Raw genomic sequence first — 17224 nt, forward strand, 5'->3', positions numbered from 1 at the left:
TTTTCCGATGATGTTCACAACACGGGGGGACGACACGCGCCAGATTAGCTGATGTCGTTTATCAGGATTTCTAGAAAAATGCTTGACAAGGCTCCCCATAACAGGCGGCTCAGTAAAACGGCGGAAGATCTCGGGAAATATTTGTAGATTCCTGTAGGGAGGAGTGCATGTAGTTTACTAGGTGTATGTAGATAGATACACACACACACACACACACACACACACACACACACACATGGGGGACCACAGATACACACGCTATCAAGCTTCGCAAATGCACACAAGTAGCATTTCTAAAACACACTCACACACACACACACACACAAGTGAGGCAGGTGAAGTCATTGGACACTGGCAGGAAGCAAGTGGCTGTTCTCATGGCTGTGTTGACTGGACCATTACCTACCGAGACATTGCCAGCCACCCAAGTAACGCTCTACCATGTTAAGGAAAGGCAACGCAACAAAATTAGAAGAGAAAAAATTATCCACTGAGGTGCCACTCCACAAACAGACGTTCATTTTTTTTTCGGATTCGTATGAAACTTGAAGTGTACATCCCAACTATAAAATGCGTTAATGCGTTTGCTGATTCGAGGATCTTCTTGTGAAATGCATCCACTACGAGGATGTAATCTTGGTGATGTTGGCGCCGTAACCTGTTGGCGTGGGATATAATCATTTTGGCCTATTTTTTTCTTTCTTTAGGAAACTGACAACTCAGCGGGCGTTTTCTTACATATTTTATTGTCCTTGGCTGGTACTCCTCTAGCAGAAAAAAAAATGGTGGTGTAAGTATTGGAAGATTGTACGTCCAAACACCAAACCCACAAAAATTATATACTTCCTGTTCGTTCAGAGCATAAATTCTGGGTTGCCGTGACCTTGGCGGCAATTTAGCGGCATGGGAGTGTAATGTGAGTATATGTATCGGAACGTTGCGCGTACAAACTCCAAAGCCAAAAAATATTATACTCCTACCTCGTTTAGGGAATAAGCTGAGGGCTGCCGTGACCTTGGCTGGTTCGCGCACTGCATCCACTCGCTCGTCAAAGTGAGACCAAAGGGAATTTAGCATGTGCCGCTGATGATATCACTGGCCTGAGTGCTCCCCGGGAAACACAACTTTCCAAAATCAAAAGAAAGAAAAATCACGCGCAAAGTTCTCCTTTCTTAACTTTGGGAAGAATGAATTTTTACGAATTAGTTTAGTGTTAGCAAGTCAAACTGGCAAACATGAGCCTCCTTCCACGCTGGTTCCTCGCTGCCTGACCACACGTGGCCGGGATACACGCCTCTGGAGGACCACTTGCATCTCTTAATTAAGGCAGCTGCCGAAACATATTTGCATGTGAGATGTGGTTTATGCAGCTGAGTTCACTGGGAAGTTACTGGCCCATGTGGAGGTGAGGAGTGGCTACATATACAAAACTAAATTTCTGCAGATGATAGGATGCTGTAACGAATACCTTATTGCATGTATGTCTGCGTGTATGTATTAGTACCTCAAGGTATGCTGATGTAGAAATCATCAGGTCGTGAATGATTTTTTAAGGTATTCACTGATGTATTTCAGTAGGAAGCAAGGGCACTACTCAAGAAGATGTAGTGCATGGCAGGGTGAGGTGGTGTGAGGGTGGCGGTCCTCTCCCGACACCATTACTGAGGTGGTCTCTCAGGTGCCTTCCCTCACTGCCCGGGCGATAAACTCAACACTGCTTTTTTTTTTTATGCAAGAGAAATTCTGGCCAAGGGCAACAAAAAATAATACAAAAAGAGCCTACAGAAAGTGCCAGTCTCTTAAGAGTACAGTCAGAAGGATTACCCAGAATTATGAGAAGTGTCTTGAAACCTCCCTACTGAATCTTTTAAATATCACAAACAGTCTCTTGAGGGCCAAGCATGTTGTTGTTTGCTTCTTACCTTGTGTTCTTTGCAGGGTTGGCATTAACCCCCCCCCCAAAAAAAAAAAAAAAAAAGATCCACTCAAAAAAAAAAGGTTTTTTTTCAAAAATACATTACATACAAAAATTTAGTTTTATTACATATAGGCAAATAATGTTTATATATGTACAGACGGCTCCATACTTGATGAAGTAGCTTTCCTATCTATATTTCTAACAAAAGCGACACCTGCCATCTTTCTTTCATGGCAATTGTCATTGGCTAGAGCTGCCTTTGACGTGAATCTTGGGCCTGCCTTCTTTCTCCACCCCTCCACATCCCCATTCCCTTCCCTCTCCCCATCCACCATAATTCTCATGCATCCTTCATACATGCATACATACATACATACATACAGAGAGAGAGAGAGAGAGAGAGAGAGAGAGAGAGAGAGAGAGAGAGCTTATATGGAAGAGAAAGGGAGGGGGTATGAGAAATGTAGAAACAAGAAGGGAGTGGGGGATGGGGAGGCGGACATGGAGTGGGGATGAGAAAGGAGGTGTGGCTTAATTGACACGTCACGGCTTCTGGCCTGTGATATTAATCTATTAAAATCCCTTGGGTTGACATGTGGCTTCAGCTAAAAATATGGGTAGAAAAGCTGCTTCATTAAGTAGGGAGCCTTCTGTTCGTATACATAAAAAATGTAAATGTAGTCAAGCCTGACCAATTCATTTCCTGTACAACACAAGTTAACACAACCTTTGTCCAGCCCGACCAAACTGTATCAACATGACCTAAACGAGTGGCTGTCCTTCAGATAACACTTCATACCTTTTCTTTTCACTCTAGATTATTTTTAATTGCTTATTTAAACTGATTCACACTTAAATATGAGGAATAAGCAAAAAAACAAATAAAACCCAATAAAACCCAATAAAACCCCCAAAAAAGCAATAAAACCTTCCAAAAAAAACAGTGGGTTGGTTTTGAAAAAAAAGCACGGATTTTTTTTTTTTTCAACCCTGATTCTTTGCGTCAATAATTCAACCAGTCAAGACGCCCTGCCCTGAGATTGTCTAGAGCTACAAAGTTGAGAATATTTCTACACTCACTACTGTGAAATAAAACCGACAACCACATTACAACACGTGGATGGTGTAAGGTGACTGCCTAAACTATATTGATGATGGGGAGTAACAGCCCCCGGAGCTTTCTTCCTTATGTATAGTATAGAATGTACAGAGATGTATACAGAGACTAGAGGCTCACGACGCAGGGTATTAGGTGAATCTGACTCTCTTGATGCCGAACAATCTCTTACGGCTTAAATGTCGGTTCCATATAGATTCAATATAGAAAACAAAATATCACAACACAGTTTTCTTGTGATACAGATACAGCTTCCAACAAACACCATTAAAGTTACCGACTAGATAAAGAAGTAACAAGAGAAAGAGAGAGTGAGTTTGCTTCAGTGTGTCCTATCTTAAATTCCGTTTTTTCTCGCAATACATTATAAAGAATCTCAGAAAGTTCCCGCGATCAACAACAAAGTTCAAGACAAGGTTACGCAAAAGACACGACGAGGACTCCAGACTTGTGCAAACTTTCGAAGCTTGGCGGGCGAAAAGTTGTGCCGATGAATAATTTAGCGTCGAGGAAGGACCGAGAAAATGCCAAACATCAGAGTACCGCGAAATATCACACCCACGGAACCTCTGAAGAAAATTACTTTGACGAAAATTTAAACCGCTGAGAATAATTTAGCGCCAAGGAAAAGACTGAGGAAATGTCAATGATCACAGTGCCGCAGAATATCACATCAATGAAACGTTCGAGGAAAAATAATGTCAAAACGGACGAAAATTTAAACCACTGAACTTATTACGTAAAAAAAAAAAAATATTCACCCAGTTACTGCCAAGGTCGTGTTTTTGTTCCTTAGTTAATATTTAGGACAAAGAAAAAAATAGATAGATGAAAAAAAAATAAACGGATTTACAATGACATACGCATATAAGAGACTCACATTACCTTTACTTAGCTATAAAGCAACTTAAAAGACTGAAACGCAAAAAAAAGAAAAAAAAAGATAAAGAAAATGCCAACAGAGAATCATAGAAAACGTTGTCTAGCACTGAAAAACCTTAAACCAACACAGAAACAAGAGAACCACCCAATAACACGTGCTATATTCACCCTTCCACAGACCATATGCGTGACTCGTACCCAATTATTTCACGACTTCCATCCTATTTCTCAGTCAGTGTCTTGCAGTCCTAATATTCTCAGCTCAGGTAGAAGCATGAAGAATGGAAGGAAGGAAGGACGGGCAAGCAATAAAAAGAAAAGGGAAAGAGGATGAAAGGGAAGAAAATATTTTAGGCATGCAGGGTAGTGAGAGAAAGAGAGAGAGAGAGAGAGAGAGAGAGAGGGGCGGGGGAAAGTTCTCGATAGACGCAACAGGAATTCTCTCTCTCTCTCTCTCTCTCTCTCTCTCTCTCTCTCTCTCTCTCTCTCTCTCTCTCTCTCTCATTTTTCCCCATCTATTCTTCATAACGCCTCTAATACTTTTCTCCTTCTTCTCTCCTTCCATTCTTTCCTATTTTTTTTCTCCTCATTTTCTTCATCCTTCCTTCCATTACTCATCCGTCCATCATTATTTCCTCCAAACTTTCTCTCCTTCTTCCCTCCCTTCTTTACTCCATTATTCCTTCCTTATTGTTTTGCTTTTTTTTCCTTCCCTCGCTCTCACCTGATCTTTACCATCTCTATTCTCCTTCCTCCCTTTCTTCCTTCCTTTATTGTTTCTTCCCTTTCATTAATCTTTCCCCCTTTCTGTTTGTCTTTTATTTCATTATGTTTCTGTTTGTCTATCTGTCTGTCTATCAACAATTTTATGCTATATGTTTGCCTCTCTCTCTCTCTCTCTCTCTCTCTCTCTCTCTCTCTCTCTCTCTCTCTCTCTCTCTCTCTCTCTCTCTGCCTTTATCATCCTCCGTCTCTCCTTCTTCCCTTCCCGTTTCTCTTCGTGAATATGAAGGGAAGTCTGATAAGACAACACAGAACGAAATATTACGGTTCTCGCTGCCCCACTTTCTCTCTTCCTTTCGTTCACAGTCTCGTACGTGGAAAAGACAAATTGGACGAAAAGTTTTGATTCGCATAAAGATACACAAATGAGGTTATTTTTATATTTTGTTCGTTCGTTTGTAAGTATTTGATTTTTTCTTCCTTTCTTTCTTTCTTTCTTCCTCGTCTTCGGTTTCCTCATTGCGTTATTTGCTTTTGTTTTTGTTTTTTGTTTTTTACTCTATATCTTTTGTGTGTGTGTGTGTATAATAATGATAATAATAATAATAATAATAATAATAATAAACGGTTTATTATTCAGGAAGTTAACAAACTGAAAATGTACAGAGGGGGTGGGGAAATACTTAACATTAATCCTAAAAGTAAGTCTAATCTAGAAGGGAAATACTATTGATTGATGGCTCGCACCATGGTGGGAATCGCGCTGAGTCTGTACCGGTCCGTGCGCGGCGCCTTTAGAGGCGTTATCTGGTTGTGGTGTCTGGTGGCACGGACCGGGCGAGGCGCGTCAGGCGGCAGCATGTGTCTGAGACGTGGATGATGCAGTAGTCCCCCTTCCAAACTTCTCCAGAGCCTCTCGGTGCCTGGTGGATAGTCTGGACAGACTCAGGGTGGTCAGGGCTTCATCTTAGGTGGTGTAGGCAGGGCCAAGGATGACCCTGCACGCCCTTTTTCTGCACACTCTCCAGTTGTAGCTGTTGAGTGTGTGTGAGGGAGGACCACGCTGGGGAGGCATACATGAGTTCGGGGAGGATGAAGGTGAGGTACACCCCCCTTAACTGTGTGTGTGTGTGTGTGTGTGTACGTGCATTTAAGTTAATTGATCATATCTTTATTTTGTTTGTTTAATAAAAGTGTTTCTTAAATATATTTATATTTTCATCGATCTTTCTTTTCTTTTATTTTTTTCCTTCCTTTTTTTACACGCGGACTGCAAGCAAAAAACAATCCCCTGTATGATTTATTTTTTTTCCACTGCATGATTCTTCCGCTATTATTCGTCTTCCCTCTAATGATAATGAGGCGCATTCTAAATTCAATTAACATTTTTCTCTTGCATGAATTACTCTTATTTCCACACTAACTACACTTTACGTAACTTTAATTGCCTCCTCACTAACAATGACACTTTTTTTTATCCAACCTTTGCACGCTCTTTTCAAATTCTTGTCACATTTGTTGTAATATTTAGAAATTTCTTCTGGCAATCATCATTCTTATTTCGGCATCGTCACCCTCTTTTAATGCGTGTTACTTTTTTTTTCTTATTTTCTTTATCCTTTCTTTATCCAACCTTGGTACGCTCTTTTCAAATTCTTGTCACGTTTGTTTTAATATTTAGTAGTTTCTTCTGGTAATCATCATTCTTATTTCGGCATCGTCACTCTCTTTTAATGCGAGTTAATTGTTTTTCTTTTTCTTTTTTTTTATCTTTTTCTACTTCAGTTACCCTTGTCTCTTATTACAATTATACTATATTAATACTAATTACTTTTTTTTTCTATCGTTATTCCTCCTTTCTTAACCCTCTCTGCCGTTTTCTAATGCAGGTCAGCTGCTAAAAGTGCTAATGATTTTTTTTTTTCACTTTCCGCCTTCTTTCGTAATATCAATCATCTTTTTTTATAACCGTAATGATAAGTTTCTAGTATTAACTTTTTTTTTTCTTTTTACACTGTTCATTCTTTCCTGACAAAAATAACCTTTCCAAGCACAGTTCATTTTCGTCACTTACTATTTAATACTTTTCTGATAAAACAATATTATTTTCTCCTCTCTTTCCTCCTCATCTTCTTCCTCCTCATCCTCCTCCTCCTCTTCTTCCACTCTTCATCCTCCTTCTCCTCCTCTTCCTCCTCCAGCTCCTCCTCCTCCTCCTCCTCCTCCTCCGTCTATCCTTCTCGAAAATTAATTGCCTTTCCTACCACTAAATACTCTTCTGATAAAACCATACCGTTTGTTCTTCCTGTTCTTCCACTCCTTCCTACTCCTCCTCCTCTGTTCACCCTTTCCTAATAACAATTTTCTTTCCTAACACTTAATTTTCATCACCTACCACCAATTTTTTTTTTTTTTTTTCAACGAAACCATAAACTAGTTCCTTCTCTTCCTCTTCTCTTTCCACCTCCTCCTCCTCCTCCTCCTTCTCCTTCTCCGTTCATCCTATCCTGATAACAATTACCTTTCCTAACAGAATTTATCTTTCTCATCTACCACTAAACACATTTTAATAAAAACTGCACCCTTTGTTCCTCCTCTTCCTCAACTTCATCTTCATTTTCTTCCATTTCTTCCTCCTCCTCTTCCTCCTACTCCTCCTCCTCCTCTTCATCCTCCTACTTCTCCTCCAGTAGCGCCTCCCATCCACCCCTCTTCGCCCATGTGTCATTAACGTTCAATAGAAAAACCCACACTTTTTGTTCCACGCAATGGTGGCCCTATTTTTACAGCCGCGTGGAAGTTTTAATTAGATTTGTGGGAGTTAATGGGAGTGGGCGACGAGGCAAAAAGGGGCACGGGACACTGGGTTCACTAGGGCACGAGGACATGAGGATTAGAAATTGGGTACTAGAAGATGGTTTGGAGTCTTTAACCCTTTCATTTTGGTATGCAACAATTTACAACACTAAAAAAAAAAACACTGTATAGAATATTCATAAACATATACAAGAAAGAAGGAGATAAAGAAGAGTAGATTTTGCAATTTCAAGGCAGTACAGTGTTTAGAGGTGGATGTAGAAGAAGGGAAGATGTCTCAGTGTTTAGTAAGGAATGTACCAGATAGCAGTGAAAGGGTTAAGTGTGGAAGTTAAGGTTCCTGAAAGTACGGTGAGGGAATGTCTTGTTTTGTGCATGATAGATGTATAGACAGATAACCTGGCAAGCAGACAGACAGACAGGCAGGCAGGCAGACAGATAGATAGATAGATAGATAGATAGATAGATAGATTGATAGATAGATACACAGATAAACAGACAGACTGACTGACTGTCTGATTGACTGAAGGACAGATAGATAGACAGATAGGTATTTACACATAGATAGAAAGATAGATAGGTAGATAGATAGACAGATAGATAGATAGATAGATAGATAGATTAGACAGACAGAGTCTGTCTAGTGCCTGCCTGTTTACCTGTCTGTCTGTCTGTAAGCCTGTCTGTCTAAGCGTTTTTCTTTTGCATAAATTATAAAGAAGAAAAACATTAGCTTTAATCACCACAATTTTTATCTCTAAACCAAGTAACATTTTTTTCTGAATTTCGCTTAACTTCAAGGGGGGAGGGGGCAGCGAACCCCGTGGGGCAATGAGGGTGAATTAAGAAGGAGGGGGGTCCACATTATCAAATTAGTACTAACGTTTTCAGCGCCTGAGAATAATTATGGAGGCGTGAAATAATTTAACTTTCCTTCTTCAGACTCGTTATCTTGGCATAAATACGTGTTGGAAAAGTTGCAATATTCCCTGTACATCTCCCATCTACTATCCATCTAAGTTTCTACACGTCAATTTCTCGTCTGTTTTTTTTTTCTTCCTTTTTTTTTCTATTGCCTCTATGCTATTTCCTCCTTTTCACTCCCTTATTCCTTTTTACACACCTCTACTTCCTCTTCTCTTTCGTATCCTTACCCATCCTCGGCAGCTACACGTCATTTTGTTTTTGTTTTTTTTTTTTTTTTTTTCCCCTTCCCATTTTCTGTTCTCTTTATACTGTTTCCTCATTTTTACTCCTATCTCCCTCTTGCCTCTACTTCCTCTACTTTCCATTCAATACCCCTACAAGTCACTTTCTGTTTTTTTTTTTTTCCCATTCCCTTTTTTTCTGTTCCATTTGTGATATTTTCCCTTTCACTCCTTACACAACGCTATTTGGTCTGTTTTCTTCTTTTTTGTTTCCTTTATATTTCCTTCTTTTACCCCTTACACGCCGCTTTTTTCTCTTTTTTTTTTTCTGTTCCCTCTTTGCTAATGCCTTTTTTTCACTTCCTTCCATTTTCTTTCTTTTTTTTTCCCTTCACGGTCCCTTTTCTTCTTCTTACACATCTCTACGTTTATTTCGATTTTAATACCCACAGGCCTCTACACGCTATTTTTTTCTTTTGTTTTTGTTTTTGTTTGTTTTCTCCTCCTTTCCTTACCGCACCATACAGTTAAGCTTACCTTTAAGTTGTCATCACCTTCCTTATTCGTATGTTCATCTTTCATCCCCCCCCACACCCACAAGTCGCTTTCCAGCCTTTTTGTTTTCTTTTTTTTGCTTTAAATTTCATGGTATTTTTGCTATTTTCTCCTTGTTTTTCCCTTACACGTTCTTTCCTAGCATGATTTATCCTTCCATTTCCTTTTTTTTCTTCATGATCTCCTTTCTCCCTCTTACACATTTCTTCCTAATTTGTTTCACTTCCCCATTCCGTGCCCTGCCATTCTCTTGTCCTTTTTTCTGTCTCCTACTAACCTTTCCCAACGCATCTTACTTTTTTCTTCTTTGCAGTTCCTATAATACTAATTTACCATCTTCCCTTTCCTACCACCTCTCTCCCTTCCACCTTCTACTAACCTTACCCAGCGCAATTTACTTTTTCCCTTCCAGTCTACCACACCACTTCTTCACCTACCTTTCCCTGCCACCTCTCTTCTTTCTCCTGTCTTCTACTAACCTTACTCAACCTATTTTACTTCCCCTTGCATATCCTAACACGTTACTTCCCCGCCTTCTGTTCCCTGTCACCTCCCTTCCCTTCCCTATTCAACGAGGAGCAGACGGAGGAGCAAGATCTTCAAGACTGAGGAAAAACACGACATGCTGTTGTGACTCGCTCTGCTCGGCGAAAAATTGAGGCATACATCAAGAGTACCCCAACGCCACCACCTCCACGCCTTCCCTTCTGCCGCCACCTCACCATGAATGCTTCTCTTTGAGTCCCCCCTGTCATATTACATAAGGCGCCCTTTGCATTATGTAACTCTGCCCTTATATAATATAACCTTCCCTCGCCTCCCAATGAGTCAATCTACCTCACCTTAACTTAGCCAGACTCAGGATTATATTCTGAAACATTTCTCCCTGCGCCTCCACTACACTGAAAGGTTCTAGTGATAGATTAACAAGATTTTCCCATTATTAGCAAGAAGAAAACACTTTAGAACCCGGCTAATTATCTATGTAGCCTTTGGAAATAGTTGGAGAGAGAGAGAAAGAGAGGGAGAGAGAGAGAGTGAGCAAAGCATTTCTGAATACCGGTCTTAAGCCTATCTCTTATTTGCTTTTCCCTTCAGCCAAACACGTAGTATATATATTCCTGTAAATACCCTTAGCTTACCGGAACGTAATTTCTCTCTCAGCCTCACCCCAACTTCATTTCAGGGCAGCGAAACCTGATCCCCACTCATGACCTTGCCTAACGTAACTTAATCTAACTCTCTTCCCTACGCGGCGCCACCAGCTACGCAGCTCCCTCGCCTTGGCTCACTGGCACCAACTAATACTTTTACATGCCTTTCATAGCACTGAGGAAGGTAGTGAAAGAAAAAATACAGCTGGATTACTAGATGAAAAAAATAATAGTAATGCAGATCAAACACTGACACCAGAAAAAAATAGTTATGCATTTCAAATTTAACTTAACTTAGCCAGACTCAAGATTATATTCTGAAACATTTCCCCCTGCGCCTCCACTGCACTGAAAGGCTTTAGTTAAAGTGACACGGGTTTCTAAGGATTTTTAAGGTTCTAGTGATAGATTATCAAGATTTATCCATTATTAGCAAGAGGAAAACACTTTAGAACCCGGCTAATTATCTATGTAGCCTTTGGAAATAGTTGTTGAGACGCCTGCCTTTCAAAAACAAGGGGGAAAAAAATAGACAGATAAAAAATGCAGTTCGAATGTGAAGCTACACGCAAAAAAATAAATAAATAAATAAATAAATAAAAGATATATATATATATATATATATATATATATATATATATATATATATATATATATATATATATATATATATATATATATATATATATATATATATATAATACACTTGGAACGCTGGCATCGGGCAAAAGTTTATGTAGTCTGTATGTTGAGGCTAGACCAAAAAAAAAAAAAAATGATAATGGAGCTTGAATACTAACACCACCCACGAAAAGTAAATAAACGAACAGATATGGAAATAAATAAATAAATAAAATAAATAAATAGTAAAATAAGCATAGACCTTCATGCTAAAGAGAATCACCAAATAGCACCAGGAAATCACACGAAACAGGAATGACAGGAAACAAAAGAAAAAAAAAAAAAACTGCTCCAAAGCAAAAAGAAAATAACTAAACAAAGAAAAGCAGTCCAATTCCTATGCTATCTATTTTCTTTTCTTTATTTATTTCCTTATTTACCTCCTTGCTACATCTTAAGCTATTTTTCGGGAGTTGGGGATCAAGACACCTTGGAATTAAACTAAGTAAACACCTTCTGACTCATTCATTGACTTTTTATTATTTTTTTTTTTTCACTTGGCCGTCTCCATCACACCACACACACACACACACACACACACACACACACACACACACACACACACACACACACTAACGTAGCAAACTTATAACGAATCTTTCACATTTTTTAACTTACCCTTTGACTATTTCGTGAGTGACAACTTAAACACACTTTTTTTTTCACGTATATATAATTTTTCCCTTCGCCAGTTTCCTTCACACCCCCCATCCCCTCTCCCCCCCAAAAATAAAAGAATAGATCACTTGCTTACTAACATAACAGACACATAACGGAGCTTTCACATCTCTCTAATTTCGATAAAGGTTATATTTTCCACTTCGTTAATGACCTGTTTACGTTTCCCTCTGAGCATTAACATCAGAAAATTTGTGATATTATTTTCAAAGTCGAGGAAAAAACGTAACGGAAGAGACGGAGGAAGGAGGGTGAGAGAGAGGAGTGGAGAGGGGGAGAGAGGGGAAGAAATCTCTCTCTCTCTCTCTCTCTCTCTCTCTCTCTCTCTCTCTCTCTCTCTCTCTCTCTCTCTCTCTCTCTCTCTCATTCTTTTTACTCTCCTGTTCCTCCCCAATACATTCTTCCTTTGTTCACATACTTGCATTATTCTCCATTCCTGCTTTATTACATTCTTTGCTTAATCAAGTTTTCTTACACACACACACACACACACACACACACACACACACACACACACACACACACACACACACACAATCGAAATATTATATACAACGAGATTTACTGAAACTTCGTGTGTGTGTGTGTGTGTGTTGCTGGAAGGAAAAACATACATAACATCGGGGAGGTTGAGTTTTTTCCCAGACATTTATTGGTGTTCGGGGAAATTTCCCTTGGGGGGAGAGGAGTCGGCGGGGGTAAGGAAAAATGAAGGTTAAAATAAAGAAGGAGAGGGAGAAGGTGGATGAGGGGGGGAAGAAGGAAGGGGGAGAAGTAAATAAAGACGGAAGAGAGGATGCAAGAAGGAAATAGATAAGAAAGAGGAATGGAGAGGAAAATATCAAGAGAAAGTAAGGAAGAAATAGTGTAAAAAAAAAAAAAGAGGAGGAAGAAAGTTATATCAAAGTTAAAAGAGAAGGAAAATTTGAGGAATGAAAAGGGAAAATTCGAAAGTATGAGAGTTAGGAAATAAAGAAAACGTGGCTAAAGGAATAGAAAGGACAGACTACAGTGTTTTACCAGTAGACTGTCTTCCAATAACAATTCTTTCCTTACCCTTATCTCTCCATTTCTTCCTTACATCCTGATTGCAACCTCATCCCTTCCCCTAAACCCATCACTACATCTGTCTATGTGTCTGTCTGTCTGTCTGTGTGTGTGTGTGTGAGTGTGTGTGTGTGTGTGTGTGTGTGTTGGTGGGTGGGTGGGTGGGTACGCACTTTCCTTTTCAGCAAACACAATAACACGTGCAGAGGAGAGTTACAGTATGCGAGGTGAAGCCAGCGACTCTAATAAGAATCAAGACAAGCTCCCCATCCTTGGCCATTGTCTTATAATTGATATTGCCACCAACACACACACACACACACACACACACACACACACCCGCGCGCGCGACAGCACATCACCCTAACCTCATCATAACACACAACAGCTTCTAAATCCACAATCTCGAGTATTATTAAATATTTTTCAGCAGCTACCTGAGAGCCAACACCTTCCTTATATCGCTCGCGGGATTGTGGAGACGGCCAAAGCGAGGTGGAGAGGCAAAGCTCACGTTCTGCTTACCTCCTACACTCAGGGGCCCCGAGAAGTTATGGTAATGTTTCCTCTTTGTAGCGTGGCACTGACCTCTGTGTGTGTGTGTGTGTGTGTGTGTGGGTGATTAGGGTTTCTATTGTCTTCAGTCACAATGCTACAGAGATTTATATAGGTTTAATAAGTTACATGGTGTATTCTCTAATGTCATGCTTGCTTTTGGTCTTAACTGTTCTCAAAACCTTTTCGTTTCTTTACCTTTTTGTCCTTGCTAAAGTTCTCGACTCCCATGTTCTATTCCTGCCTTTCTTCGTCATCATCTTACACCCTCATGGCTCTTAATCGTAAATCATACAAGTATTTTTTTTTTTCATTTGTTATTTATATTCGTAATGGTTTGATCCCAAATGCTCACAAAACCTCGTTTTATATATATATATATATATATATATATATATATATATATATATATATATATATATATATATATATATATATATATATATATATATATATATATATATATATATATATATATATATATATATATATATATATATATATATATATATATATATATATATATATATATATATATATATATATATATATATATATTATATCTTTTTTTTCTGAATAAGGTTCTCGCCGCCTCCGTCCTATTTCTCCTGCCTTGTCTATTCTTCCCTTACTTGCCTTTCCGCCTTCGTCTTACACTCTCATGACTCTTAAGGATAAATTACAAGGGAAAGGCAAGATAAGTAAGGACCTTTTTTTTTCAGGCAAGTGGTAAAGCACAGGAGAATACAGCAACTATGGTTATCTACAATTTTGCCGTGAAGTTGCATCCAATTCTCTTCACATTGTTCACTTATCCCATCTGAGACTTTCCTCAACACTTTTTTTTTTTTCATTTCACCATACGCCTTAAACCTCTAATATTTGTATCTCAGTATTTTTCCTTTGCAATTTATTTTTGTAACTGTTTCAAGTCTCATTTACTCATCAAGCCCACTACAACACGCCGCGTGTTGTAGTGTTTTAGTGTTATAGTTTTAGTGTTATAGTATTTTTTTTTTTTCAGTGGCCATAATTCAGCTTTGGCAAGTTTTAATCAGCTTATAAAAGGAACACACAGAACTTGCGGGTGCACCGAAGGACGCTTTTAAGTTCCCGTGTCCACAGTGTCTCGAAAGCCTTCGCGTGACGCCATGGCAGTGTTACGTAGCCCCGATAAACCACGGTATTGCTAATCACGTTCATGCTTCCTTTACTCTCTCTCTCTCTCTCTCTCTCTCTCTCTCTCTTTCACACACACACACACACACACACACACACACACACACACACACTTATTTATCAATCAACTTGTATGTTTATTTATCTATTACTTTTTTATATTATTAATTTATTTATTCGTCTGTTATCTTGCTGAAAGTAACTAACTTCAATTCCTTCCATATTACGTGCGCCGCAGCACGTAATATGGAAATTAATTAATTAAGTTGTTAGTCAATGGAAAAAGATTAACTTTTTCCATTGACTAACAACTTAATTACGACGTGACAACACTCGGCAAGGCTCCAGCAAAGATAAGTGCTATTACACTACTGCCATGGTTAACGAGATGATTTTGTGCTGTTGTTACGCTGTCTTACAATAATCTAGCAATTAAAGTTGTTGCGTCGTACTTCAGACATTTAAAATTACTAATAACTACAAAACTCAAGCCAGTAATAGGAAATAAGACCATTAGATAAATAGGTCATTGAATCCACAGTCCTCGTTGGCTCGTTAGGCAGTTTTTCTTAATGACTGGATGAACAAATTATACTACCAAGGGACTGTTCATTTAAATGCTTAGATAATATTGCAATAATATTAGCGTTTTCACCACAGGGCTTGGTTAGATTAGGTTAATATTCATTCAGTTCTTCATTGTGTAGATCACGATTTGAAAAAAAAAAAAAAGCTTCATAATTCTTCCCCGAAATAAAACAGTTGCTGTCTCGTTATCAGCAGACTCAGTTTAACCAAGGCTCAGACGCAGCTTCTCTAATGTTTCTCTTCCTTATTTTTTTCCTGTTCTGTTTTCTTCCAAAATTATTATAGTATTTGTTTAGTTCTTTCTATGTTTTCCTTCTCGAACAATAAACTATAAACTTTAAATACCTTCAGAAGAGGATCCCCCAGAATGGCCAAGCACTGCATCTGAGCATAACTTCCAGCCTTGGTCTCCGTCAACATTTGCAGCAACACATCCTGCAGTCACGGCACCTTCACCTTGGTCTTGCTCTTGTTCTGCTCATCCTGACACTTCACTGCACCCTCAGAAGAGGTAGCCACAGGTCTTCCTGACAAAGAAACATGATTCCACCGATATACTATCACCGATATATACCGATATACTATTAGTTCTACCGGTAATTATCAAGATTGCACTCGCGGCTCTATTTCCTATTGTTTTCGGCTCCTACCCCCTACAATCTTGGAAACCTAGTGAAAAAGCGGGCATTTCGGGTGTGGAAGACTAAAATAAGACCAAATACCTCCTCTTACCACCAAAAAATAAATAGAGAGCTACTGCCGCTGCTATTGTGATGACTCCCATATTGTTGATAGGAAAATATCCAGAAATCTGTAGTCAAAGTCTCCAGAAATTTGAAGTCCCCCTTAGGGACACTAATCTAACCTAGCATTACCTAACCTAACCTAACATTACTCAGCCTAACCTAACCTGGGGGAGCTTCGTTCCCTCCTGGACACCCCCACCCCCCCTTTAGGACACTAATATAAAATTTTACAAAAGCTAAACATAACGGAACATTCTACTTGGCCGTATTTTTTTTTTTATTTCAGGTTAGGTTAGGTTAGGTAATATTAGGTAATGTTTCTACCCCTGCACACCACGTCAGCACCATTGAATACACACCGCCCATTGGCGCCTAACACACTTTGATTCGAGTTACCCGCTTTGTTTCTCCCGCGCAGCAGTAAATAAAACATTGGAACACGTCAAGAAATTTCAGACATCAAAAAAGCAAGTAAAGGACAACAGAATAATAGTAATTAATGACTAGAAACGACATACTAAAGACTTTCATATATACTTTACCTCAATAAGTTCAGCAGTAAAGAGTATATACGAAAATAACAAAGATAAACACCTCACCTTCCGCCCTACTCCTTCCCTCACATCATATACCTATTATTAGCAAAACTTTACGAAATAGTCAATTTAAGACTTACAGACTTACTCTTAAATAATACTTTCGTAGCCAAGAAGTGGTAAAAATACTCTAGAACCTCTAAAATTGACTGTTCCGCTAAGGAACACATTTTACACTCTTGCAAAGATAACCATTTGAATCATTCTCCCAGTGAATAACTTGCATAAATAAGAAAGCTCATATCAGTCTTTTTAATACAAGTTTTGATACTATACACCACGAGAGTTTAAGATGAAGCACCCATTGCATAAAAATAGAAATAGATATAATCAAGATCAAGTTAAGTCTTGCAGAGATGCCGCTAGAAATAGTGAAGATCAAGAAAAAGAAAATAAAGGCTCAAACAAACCCAAACAACAACTGGAACCAACATGTAACAAGCCAAAACACCATGACACGTACACATGCATAATAAAACGGCCATAAAAATGCAGGAACAACCATAAGTCATGAGATAAGGGAGGGACAAGCACCGTTACGAAGGCTTTTAAAACTCCTGCAGCGCTTCTCTAAGTTCGCCAACGGTAAGATGAGGCTGGGAGATAACCGGTAAATTTTACGTATTTTTAGACATTCCTATCATTCATTAATCAACCTACAACACCACTATACCTCCCTCATTCCCTGGTAACTGGAGGCATTAAGGAAAGTAAGGTTATATGTGTGTTATGGGGTGTGGTGTAACTGACAAGGGTACGTGATGCGTGTGTTTGTATGTGATGGTATGTATGGGTTTTGTGGTTGCCGTGTGTTGCTTGAGTTATTGACGTGTTGTTAAT

The 17224-nt window shown here is 39.0% G+C and overlaps 1 protein-coding gene and 1 long non-coding RNA gene across 3 annotated transcripts in view; one reads left to right on the top strand and one right to left on the bottom strand.

The window, feature by feature from the left end:
* LOC135104333 (uncharacterized) overlaps positions 1–17224 on the bottom strand; it is a 19251-nt gene continuing 2027 nt past the window's right edge. The window contains exons 2-3 of the long non-coding RNA XR_010270402.1: positions 15388–15569; positions 1–151 (exon numbers count right to left, since the gene is read on the bottom strand). This is a non-coding gene — a long non-coding RNA (uncharacterized LOC135104333). The remainder of the gene's footprint in view (positions 152–15387; positions 15570–17224) is intronic.
* Positions 16258–17224, top strand: part of LOC135104331 (zinc finger protein 850-like) — a 15408-nt gene continuing 14441 nt past the window's right edge. The window contains exon 1 of one of the 2 annotated variants that reach the window (XM_064011608.1): positions 16258–16994. The gene's annotated coding sequence lies outside the window, so the exon portion shown is untranslated. The remainder of the gene's footprint in view (positions 16995–17224) is intronic. The other variant, XM_064011607.1, reaches the window with a different exon arrangement.

Source organism: Scylla paramamosain, chromosome 10 (assembly GCF_035594125.1).
Source record: "Scylla paramamosain isolate STU-SP2022 chromosome 10, ASM3559412v1, whole genome shotgun sequence".
Classification (NCBI taxonomy): Eukaryota; Metazoa; Arthropoda; class Malacostraca; order Decapoda; family Portunidae; genus Scylla; species Scylla paramamosain.